Source organism: Silene latifolia, chromosome 11 (genome assembly GCF_048544455.1).
Source record: "Silene latifolia isolate original U9 population chromosome 11, ASM4854445v1, whole genome shotgun sequence".
Lineage (NCBI taxonomy): Eukaryota > Viridiplantae > Streptophyta > Magnoliopsida > Caryophyllales > Caryophyllaceae > Silene > Silene latifolia.
The window spans coordinates 148,525,044-148,544,576 of record NC_133536.1 but is presented as its reverse complement, the minus strand read 5'-3'; the positions used below and the strand labels follow the sequence as shown (position 1 = coordinate 148,544,576).

The window sequence follows — 19,533 nt, the reverse complement described above, 5'->3', positions numbered from 1 at the left end:
GCATGGTACCTAAATTGTAGCTTGTTTCGATAGTAAACATGTGCTCATTTTTCCTACAAGATCACGGGAACGAAGGGTTTGTGGCTCGTGATGTTGTCTATTAAGAAAAGAGGATTATTTCTTAAAGACAGAGTGGGAGAAAATGTTCAAGAGCCACAAACTGAGAATAAGACGTAGGAAGATGTTCCTTCTTGGTCAAAATCAGTAATTATTTCTTCGAAATCTAAAGTGGACAGGAGTCATGTTATTTTTAAAAGTAACAAACCTGTAACTTAGTAAGATGCTTTGTCTAGTTTCAACTCCGCAAAAGTCCGAAATGAGCATAAACATGAAAATGTTTATTTAGCTTGGTTGGTTGGTGACAAAGGATTTTGCACACAACAACAACGCCTCATTGAATTCGGATATAATTTGACAGTTGGGTTTTAAAATCATCTAGCATGAGTTTTTGAAAATCGCAACTATCCTAACGTAGGATGAAAACATAAGAAAAAGTTTTAAGTAGAAGTTAAGGAGTTGAATTGTACGTTTTGATCATGTGATAAACTTTTCTCGAATTGTCGAGTAGTTCTATTTATATATGGAGTTTAGTGGGAGTAATATGGTGTTACTAGTCTTATGTGTAAGGGACATATTGATCATTGTGAATGATGGAAGACTAAGGAGAAGAATAATACATCTCTAAGGTATCCAGACCTATAAAGATAGTTCTAAGAGGATATTAGCGTTAAATGAATATTCTTATGTTAATAAGAATCTTGACAAGTTCAAAAGTATAGAACATGTAGAAATGTAATCCACATGCTTCCGCTGCGGAATTAATTCATTACGCTAAGATGTATCACCATTCATAAACTTCGTATACTTGGAGTATGACGAGAAATTATAAATCGAATCCTTGAGAGAAGTCTCTATATAGCCATATAGTTCATTGGTTAGTACTCATGAAGCACTAAAGAGATGAAGCTAAAGTGATTAGAAATGAGATGGATTTATGTGCAAGGAGTTACACAAAAACCATATTCTAAATTCATAAGGATGGTTAGAGAACCATCTTGGCTATATTATTTTAGGAGGATATCTGCTAGAAACGTCCTAGGCAGTTGAACAATGAGATATACACAACGGAAATTGAGTACACTTGCAATAATGAGATATGCAAGAAGGAAGGGATAATATTAGGATTCGGTTTTATGAATTGGAGGAACTATGGTAGTTTGTTCCAATAACCGAAGGTCCTATCCCTACTCACTGTGAGGACAGTGGGAGCTATTTTAAGGCAAGAGTGCCTATTTCCAGATTGGATCTAGACACGTACTTAAAGAAATTCTTATAATACAAGATTATACACAAGAATGGGAATAGTATATAGTTAGGTTAGGGAAAGTGGAAATTGTTGCTAAAACTTGCCAACCAAGGCCTTTTCATAGGCTAAGCATGATATGTCATGCCATTTCAATTGAGTTGAGATGTATAGTTATATACAATATTAAGTATGGATTATAGATAATGTAGTAATTGATATGGTATCAATTTTACATATGTGATAATACATTCATCGTTTGAGTTTTATTAAAACTCTTTTATTACTTTGTTATATCCAAATAGGTTGTAAGGACAATGTTGAACCCTATTAAAGTGAATTGGATTAACATAGTATTGGCCCCTAATTGCTTATAGGAGGTGACGTCTCCAAGTGAGTAGAGTGTGATGCGATTGACGGCAAGTTCAAGTGCCATAGAGTCATAAGAGATGACTAGTCGATCACATAGGCAGACTTTATGGGACACTCTGTCGGGCAGTGACCGTTTATAGAGTTCTAGTAATTTTTATAAAGCCCTGTCGTGACGAGAGCTACTATAGTATTCTTTTGAGTCGATTCTTTGACTAAAGAATGTTCGCCCAAGGTGGCACAGCTTCTGAGTGACTTTGATTCATGCTCTACGATTTTCGTAACTGAGGTCAAATGGGCATCTTTTGGGTCATGATGAGCTGTGGCTATTCAAAAGGAACAGTGCGATAGGAATTGTCCACCCCCTTGTCAGGGTTATCTAAAAATCTCAGGGCCACTCGAGGAGTAGTGAACTGAAAATGCGTGGCCACGCTTGGAAGGTATCTAAGGTAGATAATTCCGGTCAGACAGTTACTCTCCAGATCGAGGAAACCACTCTAGATATGATCAAATGCATGTACGACCAGCAAGACACCTTGAATTGAGTGGGAGATGTAATAGGACAAGAGAATTGGTGACACACACTTGTCTCAGACAAGTGGGAGATTGTTGGAGTATGTGTCCTCGACAATACCGCGATCACATGTTTAAATCTCATAATAAGAATACGTAAGGGATGATTCAATTATATAGTCAACTGATCAACATTAATCGGTAATGATTGGCTAACTAGAGTTTGACATTACTATCGTTTGACGGTGGTGATCAGTTGATCCCTTAAGGTCACACCTACAGGACAATTCCCTTAATAGATTAATTAATTAATTGTATAATGATACAAGTTAATTAATTCCTTAAAATTGAACAATTTGTTTTGTGAGTAAGAATAAGTATCTTATTGCAATTTGATTAAATAAGATTCATTTTAGTAATTGAAATGTTTTCATTACTAAAATTGATTATTGTTTTTGAAACAATTGAGATAAATATGAATAGTTAATTATAATTACAAGATGTGTGAATTATATTAACATGACCCATTTTATACCATGTAATTATGAATTACTAGACAATTTGTTATTTGTAATTTAGTTAATTTATATAATGATATTTAATTATTAAATATGCACTAAATTGATTAATAACATGTTACATGCTACATGTGACATATTGTGTGACAATGTTACAATTGATAAAATAAAATGGATAACCATATTATGGTATGGGCCAAAAAAATGGAGGATTTTCGGGTTAGTGGATGTTTTATTTTAAGTATAAAATAAACACAATAATTACCTAAAAGCTAGCCTTTAACACCTATGTTTTTTATAAGAGAAAAAGCAAAAGGTGAAGGCCATGCATTGGCCTTCTCCACCCTCCTACCCGGCCTCCCATACGTAAAAATAGAGCTTGGCTCTCATTTTTACTACACATATACTTATGCAAATCATTTTGATGAGAGAATACTCACATCTCTCTAAAATAAGTTTTAGATCTAAAACTTGTTCAATCTAAATTCTAATAATTCCTCCTTATTACTAGTTTAGTAACTACTATATTATTAGAATTTTATTTTAAGGATAACTAGTATATTAATCAAGTTAATTAATATATTAGCTTTAAGGGATTATTTTAGGTGCAATCAAGAGGAGATTTTCTAATTTGAAAGTTTGAGTTTATGGAGGATCATATTAATATAAGAAAACTCGATTTTCTTCCTTATTTCATTATTTTGTTATGCATGCACCAGATCTACATAAATATAAATTATGGGTAATTTATAAAATGAATTAGATGAGTCTAATAAGGGTATATGAACCCAACAAGATATCCCCCAACTCTACTACCACCACCACCGCGGCGACGCCCATAGGAAGCTCCACCACTGAACCCCGACCCCGAAAAGTAAGCCCTTGCCTGGTTATGGTTACCCCTCTTGTAATTAGACTGACCACCACCCTCACTCTCAGCCTTCCTCTTCTCAGATGCTCTCTTCCTATTCTCGTTGGCCATCTCAACCAACCTCTCAGCTCTCCCGGCTCGCTCATACACTTCCTTAACATCAGTAAGGACTCCTACAGGCAGCTTCTCCATGATGTTAGGTGTCAAACCCTTCTCAAATCTCAACGCTAAGTTCTCTTGATTCAACCCCATATCCTCGGCATATCTAGACTTCTCATTGAACTTGTGGTAATACTCCAGCAACAATCATCACCAGAGTCATTTTGAAATCATCAAACTCCTCTCTCAGCCTACTACGGACATGCTCAGGTACGAACTCTCGGCGCATAGCTCTCTTGAACTCACTCCAAGGTATAGCCGATATCCCCTGTTTCACATATAGGTCTAAGGCACTCTCCCTAACCTTATCCCACCATTCTCCGGCCGCATCTCTCAAGTAGAACGCAGCTTGTTCCACTCTAAAGTCCTCAGGGCAATGAACCACATTAAGTATATTCTCATCTCCCGATGCCAATTATCGAGCAAAATTGGCGCTCCGATGTCCATGTATTCTTTTGGATTGAAACGGTCTATGGTGACACTCATCTTAGCAAAATCCACCCCAGCCTCTTTATCTTTCCCAAAATTCTTTAAGGCCTCTGTCAGCGCCTCTTGATGCTCAAGCATCTTGGCAATCTCATCAACACTCATCATCTCGGCCCTAGCATACAACGCAGATTTCTTTGGCGGCATCTTTGAACTATATAAGAGAAGAGGTAAACATAAACACACATCCCACAACTTAAACACGTATATGACCTATGTAGAACCTACTCGATCGAGTTGAAGCCACTCGATCGAGTTTCCCACTTACTCGATCGAGTGCCTCAACTCCAGAACCTGACCAGAAAGCCTCACAAACCTTACTCGATCGAGCTTCAAACTTACTCGATCGAGCTGACGTCGCTCAATCAAGTCCCCCTACTTACTCGATCGAGTGCCCAAAAACAGTACACTGTCCAGAAACGACATACACCCCACTCGATTGATTCACACCCACTCGATCGAGTCCCTCACCTACTCGATCGAGTGCCCCCCCCCCCCACTCGATCGAGTCATGCTGACTCGTCTACTACCCGCATGCTCAACTCAACTACTTTCCAACCAACTATATATATAACTCGATATACATACGCATATATATATATATATATATATATATATATATATATATATATATATATATATAGAGTTAGGATCAAGAGAGTCTAGCTTCTTAGGGTGAGTCCGTCCTATCAATCTGGACCATTAGATCTGTTCGAATCAGTGGCTGACGTAAGAGTGTCTTAATAAGGGTAAAATCGTAAATGAACAATAATTATAAAATTAATTGCAGTTTTCGATTTCCGTCATTTAGCAATATTCTTTCTCTCTCATCAAAATCATGAATCTCCCCCTTCTCTCCGTATTCTCCATCAAGTGCTGCTCAAAACTTCAAAAGTTTGTCTAAAATTGATCCTTTATTGACAAATCTTCTTTCAATTCATTTATATGGTGAGTTTTCTCATGATTTTCTTCGTTTAATTTTGTATTGCTCTTCGATTTTTAATTTAATTACACATATATGTTGAAACTCTAACTTGATCGTGTTTTGAAGTTTCGCGAATTATGTGTGCGATTTCTTAAATCGTTTCCGTCTTCTGAAGGCAATTTGATCTCAATTCGTGGTTTTGATGATAAATTTAGTTCTAGGTAAGGTTTTTGTGCAATTTTTAATATTTAATTTCGGATTAATTTAGTTTAAAGCTTTCTTTCAAATTTATTTCGATATATATTACGAATTGTTGATCTAAGAATTGAATGAAATTTATTTCCTATTTTTCGCTGGAATTCAGACGAATTTCCGCTTTTAATACCACATTCTAATTTGTGAACCGATTTTGTGACCGATTTTGTGAGTTGATTTCTCAGCCAAATTCCACATTTTTTAATGATTCTTCTCTAAATTAAATCTAACTATCTTAATAATTATTCGTCAACAATCACTCGCAGTTTTGTGTGAAATTTGAAGAAAGCGGAACTTCTAGCTACTCTTCGACATGAATGAATCAGGTAATCTATTGCTATGCTACTGAAATGTATTATATAATCTTGTAGGATTAGTATAATTTTTGAAATTTTATGTTGCTTTGAATTCAATATAATCGATTTGCCAATTTTCTGTAATTTTAGGTTTATAGCCTGATTAATTTTTTATAATTTCATTTCAATTTTACCATTTTCTGTAGTGATCTTCTAATCATACAAGTAATTCACCTTGATTCTGCTTGCCTCGCTTTTTAACTATATAATGATGTTACTGTAATGGAATAAGTCTGTTACTATAAAGATACAATGTTTTACTTTGGTGAAACTGTGAAATTTTATTATTCAGTTGATGTTACGATGTTATTCTGGTTTGATGAGTAGCGGTGTTTGTGTGTTATAACAATGGATAAGAGTATTAACTAGCGACAATAATGATGGTTTAACTGTATTGCGATAATGGCTTAATCGTGTTATAATAATGGTTATACTTTGTTACAATAATGGTTTACACGTGTTACAATAGCAGTTATACTTTGTTATAATAATGGTTTACGAGTGTTACATTAATGGTTGGCCTCTGTTACAGTAATAGATTAATTATGTTACTCTAATGGTTTATTCGAATTACATATCCCGTCATTGTCTCATTACAGTTTTCAAGTATTAATTTTCTTCTCTTTTACTCTCCTTTGCTGAGACTCGCCAAATGGAGCTTCTGTGACTGTGGCGAAATGTTTAATTATAGTTGAGAATTTTTATTTTTATGGTGTTGTATACCAAATTGGCTAATATTCTACCCACAAAAGCTTATAGTTGAGAATTTTTATTTAATTATAGATGAGTGCTTTGTTTGTACTCCAGCCATGGTGCAACTCATGGTACATTATTGTTGTTTGTTAGGGCGTGCGAAATGAGATGTCATAATGATATAATTGTGTTACTATAAGGAATAATTGTGTTACTCTAATGATACAAGTGTGTTATCATAATGGTATAGTTATGTTATTAAATTATAATAAAGAACAATTGTGTTTACTCTAATGCTGCAAATATGTTACTATAATGATACGGTTATGTTACTTTAATTGTATAAGTGTGTTACTGTAATAATGGTACAAGTGTGTCATCTTTTAAAGGTAATTCATGATAGTGATGTTAGCAAATTTATTGATTTCTTTTACATTTCAAGACAAGTTCGGGATTCTCCTGTTATCTTGATGTACATAGAGTTCCGGCAGTGGAAAAAAGATAGTCATGAAAGTCGTGGAGTTATCGTTGTGTAGGTAAAATGATGCCAATGTTTATTAAGTATGATAGTAATCCTCGTAAGATTGAGTACCAGTTTATCCTCTTGTGAAGTTATAGACAATGCTACCATTCAGTTTGGTCCCATGAAAGGTATTTTAAAGACATTTAGCTTCAAGTACACCTCATTTATATTTATTTGTCATATATTAAAGGCTATTAGCTCAAATGGGAGAGCAATGTGCAAATTTTGCACAAAGATATGGGTTCGAGTCCCATATAGCCTAATAAATTTAAGAAACATGTGACTAAAACTTGTTATGACATGAGCATTACAGTATCATTTAGTATGAATAAGTCCTAATCATATTCAATCTTGGAAAAGTAAGGAGGAGAAGGAGGTCATGATAAGACTCGTGAAGGCATCAATGATATGTCCATGAGCTAGTATCATTCAATACAACAATCAGAGGTTTAGGGGCGGGCATGTGAGCCTGTTATAACCTCAAAGACAATTTTTTTTTTGAAATTAAGCACAACTAGACACGACACAAACGAGTCGTTGTCCTTTACAGGCATTATCTTAATTTTAGAGTAACAGTAGTATTTAATAACCAACATGGGAGTCGAACCCACATCTTGTGCATTGCACAATGCTCTACCATTTGAGCTAATTGGTTTTTAAAACGGTTATAAATGTAAGTGCTCTACGTGTACATTAATATAGGAGTTTCGTTCAAATACTTCTTATCGTGGAAGTGAACAACATAGATGAATATGCCAACTAGACAGAAATACAATGAGTAATCATATTCAGCAAATTGGCGACATAAAACATGCTTGGACATGAATGCCTTATTACTAATTCAACTAATCCTGAAAACATAACAAGGTATGCTAGTTGATCTCAACATTCAAGCACTCAAACCATGGTTAAGTGACAACATGCTACCTTGAGCGTCAACAATTCCGCATCTCAGATTTGATGTACAACATATCTGAATAGTAGAGTCACTCAGGTTTTACTAGAAGTAATACAAGATAGAGACGTTAGCGCGTCAAGCTAGTTAATCAAATATCTAATATGTATATTGCATTTCTACAATCAAAACTACTAACATTTTTCTAGGATTTACAGATTAACATTTTTCTAGGGTCCAAAATGCATCACTAGCACAGTAGCACATATCAGTTGCAGTTCACAAGTTAGTTCAAATGCAAGCCCTGAGGTCAAGCCACCCGCCTAACCAACGGCTTTTGAGTTTCGACTATAGGCCAATCCTCCACTCATGAAAATATTACTTCTAGAATGAGGCACTAAGTACTCAATAACTAACAATTATGGAAGATCAAACAACTTCAAGTTATAATAATAGCTAGTATGCGTTACAATAACCGCTAGTATGCGTTACAATAACAACTAATATATGTTACAACTACATTGAATGGGTGTTATAATAACAAAAAATTGTGTGTTACAGACAACGAGATAAGAAATGACAAATAAAATTGTGTGCTTTGGCAGGGGTCATTAAGCAACGAGATAAGAAATGACAAATAAAATTGAATCTGCTCTAAAGAAGCTTAAAATGATATGCTATAAGTCCAAAGGGAAGAATAGTGTAACAGGATATGTGTGCTTTATTTGTGAAAATTAGGAAGCTAATATAGTAAGAAATGGTAGAGTAATGTACGATTAAAGTAATACTAATTTTTCCTTAGAGTAAAACCACTTACACTAATAAATCACACAAGTTATTTCCTAGAATAACACTAGCTAAGCCTTATTATAACACAGGTAATCCGACAGAACAACACCTTTTTTTAGCACTAATGTAAGTATTCTCACCAAATACGACACTAGCTAAGCCTTATTATAACAAAAGATATGACTCTAGATTATGGTGTAGATTTGAAATGCCAATAGAATTCGATCATAATACGACACAAAACCATCAAGATTTATTCATATTGTCATTGCGAAAGCCTTGAACATGTTCGCTAACGATTTCAATTACACGCGTATCATTTCCCACAATCCAATTACTCGTAACATTTTCCGACGAGCATTGTATTTGAAATCTCTAATAAAACTTAAACAATTAACTAAATAAACCTTGAAATCAAACTAACTCCATACTTGGAAACAAATTAGTGAAACAACACATTGAAAGGATTAAAATTGTTGCAATTGATACTTGTATGCTTACATACATTAACGTCTTGAGAATCAAATGAAAAATTCGGCAAATCTGAAATTAAAGTCATCAATCAAGTACAAAATTAACACGAAAATAAATTTTACAATAACTAATACAAATCTAATGACTAGCTAATCAATCGCAAAAACTTCAAGAGAATGAATGAAGGAAACAAAAAGTTTCGGATAAGGGAACAATAGACCTTGGACTTGAGCGAAGAATTAGAAGATCTGTAATCATCAAAATCGAAATCGAAATCAGTAGAAGATGAAGAATCGCGATCTGTGTTTTCTTTTGTTTATTTGGGGATTATTATTATTATTGTACCAAAAGAGATTGGAGAGTGAAAGAAAGAAAGATGAGGACAGGTTTGAGTTTTTTGTTCTACTAACTTAGCCCGACGTGGCACAATCTGACGCGTTAACAGATGCTAGATCTGATGGTCTATATTGATAGGACGGACTCATTTAAAACCCCGGACTCACCGGATCCCCACTGTATATATATATATATATATATATATATATATATATATATATATATATATATATATATATATATATATATATATATATATATATATATATATATAAAACAAACAACATCCTATTTCACATGTTTCTAATAAGCCACATTAGAAATCAATCATCATGCAATTCCATTATTCATATCATCACATATACTCATGTTACTTACTCACTTTTCACCGCATCATTCTCCATCGTCCACATGCATTCATCCACCAATTCACACAACACATTTCTATACAGATATGCAACATACTTAGATAAACACATAGAGACCCCAGGACACACCTCATAGTGACCGGTTCAAAGTTGTAGGGCGAGATCGCGACTTTAGGACGTCTCCCAAGCCTTTGCATTAGCTCCTAACAACTCCTACCCGGGTTCATTTTATTTTGACTCCCTAAGTTCATTGGGTTCATTAGTTATAGATTCCAAAATCGTCGCTCTGATACCACTTTGTAACACCCTCATACTCCAAGTGCCTTACCAGGACCACTTAATGCATAGGAATACTACTATCTCGTTTACCCGGGCCAATGTATATCAAATAGACAATAAAGAAACATACTTTATTAAAAATGTTTAAAGTGATACAAGTCCAAAACCTAAACTGATAAAGTAAATACAACTGTTTCCCAAAAATGCTAATCCAAATAATGTAAAAAAATGTTTAAGACACAGCGGAAGACTTCTAGACATCTCGTGGCACCTCAACCCAGCTATCCCATGCGCATCATCTCATACCTGCTCAATAACTGCTCACCATCCCCGAATGGATCACCACAGTTTTCAAAACATTTAAACCGGGGTCAGTTACTATTTACATAAAACAAAACAACAAACGCAATACAACAATTATCCAATCTCCATCATAACTCGACACACCTGACTACACACTAAAGTGTGTAGTCCTACCAGAATACCCATCGCAACAAGTATTCCACACCGCCAGTGGGGGACCGCAGCCGTCACAAACTAAGCCCCGCTCATCTCATCCATAACCCAGGTTCCTAAATGTGCACATCCCCTATGTGGCAGGTTCCATAGAGGGTGAATCAAGGGCATGAAGCCACTCCCGCAAGTGACTCCACTCAGTCGAGGGCGCACCTCACGAACCACAGACATCTAACCACAACCAACCACATTATACAAAAATAATTACCAATTACCAATTCTAATATGATACAAATCAACAACAATCATCAACCATCAACAAAACTATGTAAACAATAGCCGAGTAGGGAAACCCTACCTGGAATAAGCAACCACAAGACCGTCACACGCAACTACTCAGTAATGTTCTTCTACGAATCCTCCTCCTATTACACATATTCATATAATTACCACCCAATCAACATAATACTCCCAAAACCCCCAAATCTACCCAATTAGGGTTTTAAACAAACACAACGAAATATTATAAAAATTATACAAGAATCTTACCCTGACGCGACGAACTCAACGGTGTAACGAACACGACAATCCGATGGTCCTAGCCCTTGGAATTTGCTAATAACGCGATGAATGAAAGCTATGTAACTTCTTTTTCTCTTTGAAAGGTTTTAGAAAAGTTAAAAATGATTAAGAAGGGTGACGGAACCCTTAAATACTAATCACGCGTTATTAATAAAACCCGGCTAAAATAACCCGTATGACCAACTTACTCGATCGAGTGCTCAACATACTCGATCGAGTACCCATCAGGTAGCTTACTGTTTCGTATAAAAACATACTTACTCGACAGAGTAAGCCCCACTCGATATAGTACCCATAGACATAGAAAACCGTAGTATTACAATAGAAGAATTGACAACCCAAACCTACCAAGACATAAAGACTCTCTTGACAAACCAAAGAGACCTTACACGTCTAATGTCTTCCCAAGCTCTTGTCGACCCTCAAACACCACCGGCTGGATTTCTATAGCAAGGGCCAAATACTAGGGATCCTATGGAGGTAAATAAGGTGAATACAATCATTGCGGGAGGGGAAGTGGCAATGGAAGAAGCATGCACGTCCCTTAATCTTGGTGATGAGTCAATTTCAATACCATTTGAAGTGAGTGAAGAGAATGATGACCCGGTTGTATAAACTACCCCCAAAATTGGTGAGCAAAGAAGGTGTGAAATTGATGAAGAGTTTGTTCTTGAGGAACTAGTGGGGATAGAAGTTGAGAATAAATGGCAATGTGGGAGGAAAACTCCTCGAAAAAGCAAGAAGTGAGTGAGTTGGTAATTGAGGAACCCGAGGTTATACCAAAGCCTTCTTATGTGCCACCTCTACCTTTTCCTCAAAGGGTGGAAGTGACCAACGAAGACTCACGAATTGAGAAATTCATCAACTTGGTGAAAATGATGGAAGTCACTTTTCCATCCACGGAAGAGACGCCTCATTACACCAACTTCCAAGATGAAGTTATCTCAAAGCAAAGGAATATCAATGACCACGAGCTTATTGCCTCTACCGAAGTCTGTTGGGACATTTATGATGATGATGAAGAAGGCCTCCCACCACTAATTCCTTGCAAAATTATTCATGAAGAGGAAGTGTGTGTCAATGGAAAGTGTGGGGAAGAGGTTAGGACTTTGGAAATGGAGGTTGATGAATTCGAACTTGCCATACTTGGGGAGTTAAGGAGCCATGAGAAAAACTATGATGTTTGTAGTTTTGATACTTGCTTGGAAGACATTGAAGCTCTTCTCTTAGGTAATGGTTCAATTCATTTGGAGGGTCAAGAAAATGGGGATAAAAATGACATCATGAACCTCAATGTTGAGAAGTTGACTCCTCCACCTCTTATCTCCTACCAATTTACTTGCCTTGATGAGCATGAGGAGATTTCCTCAACGGAAGAGTGTAGCTCAGTCATATCAAGCAAAATGCTTATCAAGCTAGGTGACCCCGGAAACTTTTCAATTTCATGCACCGTTGGCAACCAAAATATTGACCATGCTTTGTGTGATCTAGGGGCAAGTGTTAGCGTTATACCACTCGCAATTGTGAAGAGGCTTGATGTTAAAAGCTTGTCCCGCACTCCCATCACCATCAAGTTAGCCGACAACACTATCAAAGCTCCAATTGGGATTATTAAGGACATGGTGGTCAAAATTGGCACTCTCTCCATCCCCACCGACTGTATAGTAATGGACATTCCCATGGGTAAGAACTCCCACATCATCCTTGGACGGATATGCTTGGCCACGGGAGGAGCTATCATCGATGTTCAAAAAGAAAGATTATCCTTCAAGTTCGGTAATGAAATAGTTGAATTCAAATTGCCAAATACTTTGAAAAAGCCCATGGTTGATGATATGTTTGGTATTGAGACTTTGGACTACCTTCTAGATCAAGAAACCCTAAAGAAGATTGATGAAAAAGGGGAAGTTGAAGAGTTGATGGTAGAGGATGAAAAAGGTAAAGAAGAGTTGAAGCTTGAGGGTGGAGAGGATCACCCCAATGTCCTCCCTCTCGAATTTGATTCTAGGACCAGTACCTCTCCAAAATCCAAGCCAAGAGTGGAGAAGAAGAAACCAAAGAGATGGAGAAAGAAATCAAAGGGGAAAGGGAAATTTGACCCCAAAGTTAAAAAGGAAGAAGCTCTTGTCCATGACAAGAAGAAACTTGAAGAATAAATTGCCCGGAAATGGTTGGAAGTACATCATGTAATGAATGGTGTACATGAAATATTGTTTAAGCTTGGAAGCTGTTGCTCCATGGGAAAGTTTGAAGTTGATAAAGGGATAGTGTGGTTCCTAGATGGTGATCCCGGTTGATTGAAGTATACTTGGAATGAAGAGTTTTGGTGGAGCTCCTAAAGAACCACCACATTGTATATACTCTTCCTTTGCTCTAATTGCATTTTAGTTGCATTTGCACTTAGTTGACATGATCTGAATGAGAGTTAATTTAAATTAGCTCTCCCAAATCATGCATTCATATCATTAGTTTTGCATTAGTTAGCATGAATTTGTGATATATAATTAGTTTACACTCATGACTAGCTTAGTTGCATCCATATAGGATAGTTTGCATTGTATTTCATATTGCATTTAGCTTAGCTCATGCATTGCATTTCTTTAACCTAAAATCACAAAAAATTTGAAAAAATACCAATATTTCATTTCCGAATTTTCTCCACACATTTATTTCCATTGAAAATTATGTAAATAAATAAGTGTGGGGAGGAAATTCTTTCATTTAAAAATACAAAAAAACATGTTATTTATTTTCAAATATTCAAAAATCCAAAAATATTTTCTTTTATTTCAAAAATTGCCTCTTAAGCACACTTCATCCGTCATTGGATGTTGTAAATATCAAGTGTGAGGAGGAGACCCAAAAAAAACACGTTTTTAATTTCTTGAAAATTTTCAAAAATACAAAAAATGTCTTTTATCTTTCCTATTTCTTCCCTGCATTTTGTTCCATCGAGGACGATGTAAATTTTAAGTGTGGGGAGGAAAATATCTACTTTGTGCATCTTTGTATATATTTGCTTGTTAATTTGGAAATATTACAAAAAATGCTTAAAAATTGAAAAATTTCAAAAATTTCAAAAATATTGCATTGTTTATATTATATATGTGCATTTGTCCTAACCATTTTGATAGGCAACACATGCGAGCATCAGAGAAGACGCTTGGTAAAATTCTTCCAATTCTTTCTCCTTTATCCTTCCTTTTCTTTTTGTATATATAAGCATGGAGGAGGACGGGATATGTGATGTGGGTGTTCCCTTTGAGAACCGTTTTAGATATGCTTGTGTTGTTGGTGTGTTATTAGGACTAGATATTTTATGCATTTAGACTAGAAATGTATATATGTACACTCTTGCATTCACGTAACTTGTTCATATGTTTAGTTGCATTTCATACACGTTGCATCTTGTTTGTAAATAGTTGCATAGAGAGTCTAAATGTAGAGAGTATATGTCGTCAATGATGATAATTGTTTTGTCCGTGTCATTCCCCTTTTGATAGCTTATTGTGCCTCTTGATGACACATGGTTAGGATTTTTGCTTGCAAGAACTCGTAAGTCTAGCTTAACAACCAAACTGCGACCACCCTGTGAAACCGTATTAGACCCTAGACCCGACCTAGGACCGACATAGCTACTCAAATGTGAGGTTAGAGCCTCCATATGGCCGGTCCATCAAACCGGCCCCATTAGGTATTTGTGAGTAGGTCTCCTTATGTGGTATGTCATGTCAACACGCATAAGTATGGAACTCGTTCCTTGATTCCGTAGAAATGTCGATGTGCATATTGAGACGATTTTGTTAATAAAGTAACCTTACAATAGCCAAATAAGCCTATATTATGCCCTGAGTCAATTGTTTTCCTTTTGTTAACCCATTTTGAGCTTAAGCCTTGTCGTTTCTATTGCCAAAAAAACAACTACATCCCATAAACAACTCACATTGTTTGAGTAGTTTGTCATTGTGGTTCTTTTGTGGAGTATATTTGGGTTGGAATTTTGGCTCACCTTTAGGTGTATGATCTTAATGCCACATGAGTGAAATGCAACTTTGGCTACTTTTGGTTAATAAGAGGTGAACAAGTCATGAAAAATGCAACCAAGAAAATCAAATAGAAAAGAAAAAAAATAATGAAATGAAAAACAAAAAGAAAAGAATGTTTTATTTGTGTCCAATAAAGGGTTGATGGATTTGCAAGTGATCTTGATTCGAAAAGAAATGAATGATTTTTGGAAATAACAATCTTTGCCAAATTTTGTGGATGAATTATTTTGCATTGATACAGTTTAGTGAATTGGTTAGATGTGACGAATACTCGATCCTTAGCCCCACATGTCTTAAAATGGTGCTTGCACAAACCTCTTTTCACATAACCCGAGCCCCGTTACAACCCGGTTGTCTCTCTTGTGTGTTCATCAGTTTGACATTTCTCTTGCGGATATTGGATGAAGTACCATATTAGAATGCGTACATACTTCACAAGTCGAGATAGGGGAGTGATTTTGGTTACTTTTGTCGCAATAAACACCCGATTCTTCATTGAGTGTCTAGTGAAACCAGTGATAGCCGGACTTAGGTCTCCTTTGGTCAAGAGTTTGATATGGAGTCGAATCTTGTGTGTGTCGTGTCATTCTTAGGAGTATAGCGACGTACTTCCCATTTCCACCTAGAATTTGTTTCTTGGGCACTCCGTGTTGTCAATGTAGGCTGCTTGAGCTAGAGCTAGGGGATAGACACCTTGGTAAGACCCGAACATGACATCCTTCACTAATGAATCTCTTTGTTCGGTTTTTGAAAGCAAAACGGCCGCTTAGATGAGGAAAGAAGGTTGACATTTTACTGTAATACTACAGTTTTCTATGTCTATGGGTACTCTATCGAGTGGGGCTTACTCTCTCGAGTAAGTATATTTTTATACGAAACAGTAGTCTGCCTGATGGGTACTCGATTGAGTACGTGTGACACTCGATCGAGTAAGGGGCACTTGATCGAGTAAGTCACTTACTCGATCGAGTAAGTTGGTCTTACGGGTTATTTTAGCCGGGTTTTGTTAATAACGCGTGATTAGTATTTAAGGGTTCCGTCATCTTTCTTAATCACTTTTCACTTTTCTAAAAACCTTCCAAAAAGAGAAAAGAGTACGTTGTTTTATTCTTCGCGTTATTATCAAATCCCAAAGGCTAAGATTGTCGGATCGTTGTGTTCTTTACGTCGTTGAGTTCGTCGCGTCAAGGGTAAGATTCTTGTATAATTTTTATACTGTTTGTTGGGTTTGTTTAAAACCCTAATTGGGTAGAATTGGGGGTTTTGGGAGTGTTATGTTGTTTAGATGGTAATTGTATGAATATGTGATTATAGGAGGAGGTTTCGTAGAGGATCATTACTGATTAGCTGCTTGTGACGGTCTTGTGGTTGCTTATTCCAGGTAGGGTTTCCCTACTCGGTTATTGATTACATAATGTTGTTGATGGTTGTTTATTGTTGTTGATTCATATCTTATTGGAATTGTTAATTGGTGATTGTTATTGTATAATGTAGTTGGTTGTGATTGTTTATCTGTGGTACTCGAGGTGCATCCTCGGCTGAGTGGAGTCACTTGCGGGAGTGGCTTCACGCCCTTGATTCGCCCTCTGTGGAACCCGCCATAGAGGGGATGTGCACATTTAGGAACATTGGTTATCGCTCGGATGAGATGAGCGGGGTTTAGGTGGGAACGGCTGCGGTCCCCCACCGGCGGTGTGGAGTACTTGTTGCGATGAGTATTCTGGCAGGACTACACACTTTAGTGTGTAGTCAGGTGTGTGGAGTTATGATGGAGATTTGGATAATTGTGTATTGTTTCTGTTGTATTGTTTTTGTGTAATCAGTAACTGGCCCCGTTTAAATGTTTTGAAAACTGTGGTGATCCATTCGGGGGTGGTAAGCAGTTATTGAGAAGGTATGAGATGGACGCACATGGGATAGCTGGGTTGAGTTGCCACGAGATGTCTAGAAGTGTAATACCCCGTAATTTAATAATAATTAATGAGAATAGTTTATGTAATTTAAATAATTAATTAATGAGGTTTCTAATAATAGTTGCGAGAAAGACGTTAATTAAATAATAAATAAATAAGCAAGCCGGGAATTGGGTTTAGCTAGTAATAAACCTTGGGCCGTGTGTTGTAAATAAATGGGCTGATTATATTAGGCCAAGTATGAGAATAGTCGGGATTTAAAGCGGGATTTAATAATAAAATAATAAGTATATAATATGGTAATTCCTAATAATAATTAGAAAAGACAATAGTTTCCTAATTGGTTCCTTATAACATTAGCCTACCAATATAAATAGATGAAACCTCAAGCAATGGTCTTTATTATTCATCAAATCTGAAAATAATTCACAAGAGGGAGATTAAGAAAGTATTGGTGACGGAATTAGCAGCGATAATTAATTTAGGTAAAATTCTAATCTCGTTTTATTTTCTTATTAAGCTGAATGTCAGACGATCTTAAGACGCTTAGAAACTAACCCAAACCTTGACGGAATCAAACCAAACTTTGGGGAGTGGTACGTGGGATTGCAAGGGTTTGATTGGGTACGATTGTGGTGTCAGGGAAGGCGTAGGGTGGCGGTGTCAGAAGGGTTTTCGAGGGGTGGTTGTGTTGCGGGTTTTGTGTCGTTTTGAACCCATTCTTAAGCGTGACTGACCTGGGTTGTTTATGGGAGATGCCTAGGGTGTAGTCGACCACCGTGGGTGGTATGGGTTGGTTAATGGCGGTGATTTCGAGTGGAGGCTGCCGGAATTCGCGAGAACAGGGGAAAAACAGGGGGTTTATTGGTGTTTGGTTGTTGTTGTTGTTTGGGCCAGCCGTGTGTATGGTGTTGCTGTGGGTGGTTTGGGGTGATGAGTGCGGTAGAGTCTAGGCTATAGGTAGTGTTGGTGGCAGGTTAAGGTGGAGTCGGGTGTGGGCTTTATACACGGTGTTATCGATGTCGGGTTTTCGGTAATTGGTATGGTGTGGTGGTTGTTGCTAGGGCGTAAATTTGCATGCTGTAGGGGGCGGTTGGGATGGTGGTTGGAGGTCGTCGGTAGTCGTGGTGTTTTGGGCTGTTGGTGACGGGGTTGGGTGGTGTGAGTGGTGGCTAGAGGTTTTGGTTATAGGCAGGTGAAAGGGGGGATGTCAAACACATGTTGCCATGTACCATGCGGTGTGGTTTGGGTTGTTTTCACGTGATGTCTTGGGTATTGGGTATTGGGAATTGGGTTCGATCTATTAACTATGTAAGACGGGTTTTACATAATATTTATACGAGAGATGATTAAGGTAAATTAATTACAATTGATTAAATTAATATAATGATAAATTGAATAATTAATAGTTAAGTTATAAATATTATTTATCTATAGGTGACGGACTTGTGGAACGGGTTTGTTAAAGAATATTTTTAATAAATTGCATTATTCGGAATTGCTTGCCAGGTAGGAATTTCCTACTCAACTCGGGTTTTATTGTTCAATGAATGAATGTTTAATTGTGACGATTTATGAGGTTAAGGTTAATATTGTGATTCATCAATGGAAATAGAGTAATTGTGTATAATAAGATATTGGTTGAGCATTAAGACGGGATTGTCATTGAGTATTTGATTGTTGGAGAGTTGATTATTTAGTTGAGCATAACACGGAGGGTGTTACTGCCAGTTGTGCATAGCGAGTAATCGTTACTGCCAGATGAGCATAGTAAGTAATTACTACTGCCAGAGTTAGTTGTGCATGGTAAGTAATTACTACTGCCAGGTGAGCATGGTACACAAGTACTACTGTCAGTTGAGCATAGCACGGTGTTAAGGGAGTTGTGCTACTGCCAGTGACGTAAGTGAATTGTACGGATGAAGTGATGAGAATTTGAAGAATGTTTATTTTGGTTGGATTTTTATTATTGTTGTTTAGTTTATTCCTACTCAACCTCGCGGTTGACTGTGTATTCGTGAACACCTGCGGTGAACCATAATGGGGAGCAGATTTGACAGGTACTAAAGATTAGCTGACTTGGGAGCTATGGGATGCGTGAGGACTTGGCCAATCTACCTAGAAGTCTAGACCACATAGAAGATTTTATCACTTTATTTATTTTCCACTGCGAGATGTATTGTAATTTATATTAAGTTTTACTTGGTTAAAGTTGTAATAAACATGTATTCACTAAAGTTTTAATTTAAAGTACTTTGGTTTGTTGTACTTTGTTATTCACTACCTCGGGAAACCGAGATGGTAACGCTCTCATTTACTTGGGATGTCTAGCTAAAGGCTCCTAAATAAATGGGGTGTTACAAAGTGGTATCAGAGCAAAAACGATCCTCAGGCCTAACCAATGAACATAATAATAAACATAGG

At 36.7% G+C, this 19,533-nt stretch overlaps 1 long non-coding RNA gene across 1 annotated transcript; it reads left to right on the top strand.

Annotated features, from left to right (window-relative positions):
* The first annotated feature begins 5,057 nt into the window (after positions 1 to 5,057).
* LOC141615129 (uncharacterized) lies at positions 5,058 to 5,820 on the top strand. The gene is made up of 3 exons (XR_012529644.1): positions 5,058 to 5,167; positions 5,271 to 5,365; positions 5,666 to 5,820. It is a non-coding gene; the product is annotated as an uncharacterized LOC141615129 (long non-coding RNA).
* The last annotated feature ends 13,713 nt before the right edge of the window (positions 5,821 to 19,533 follow it).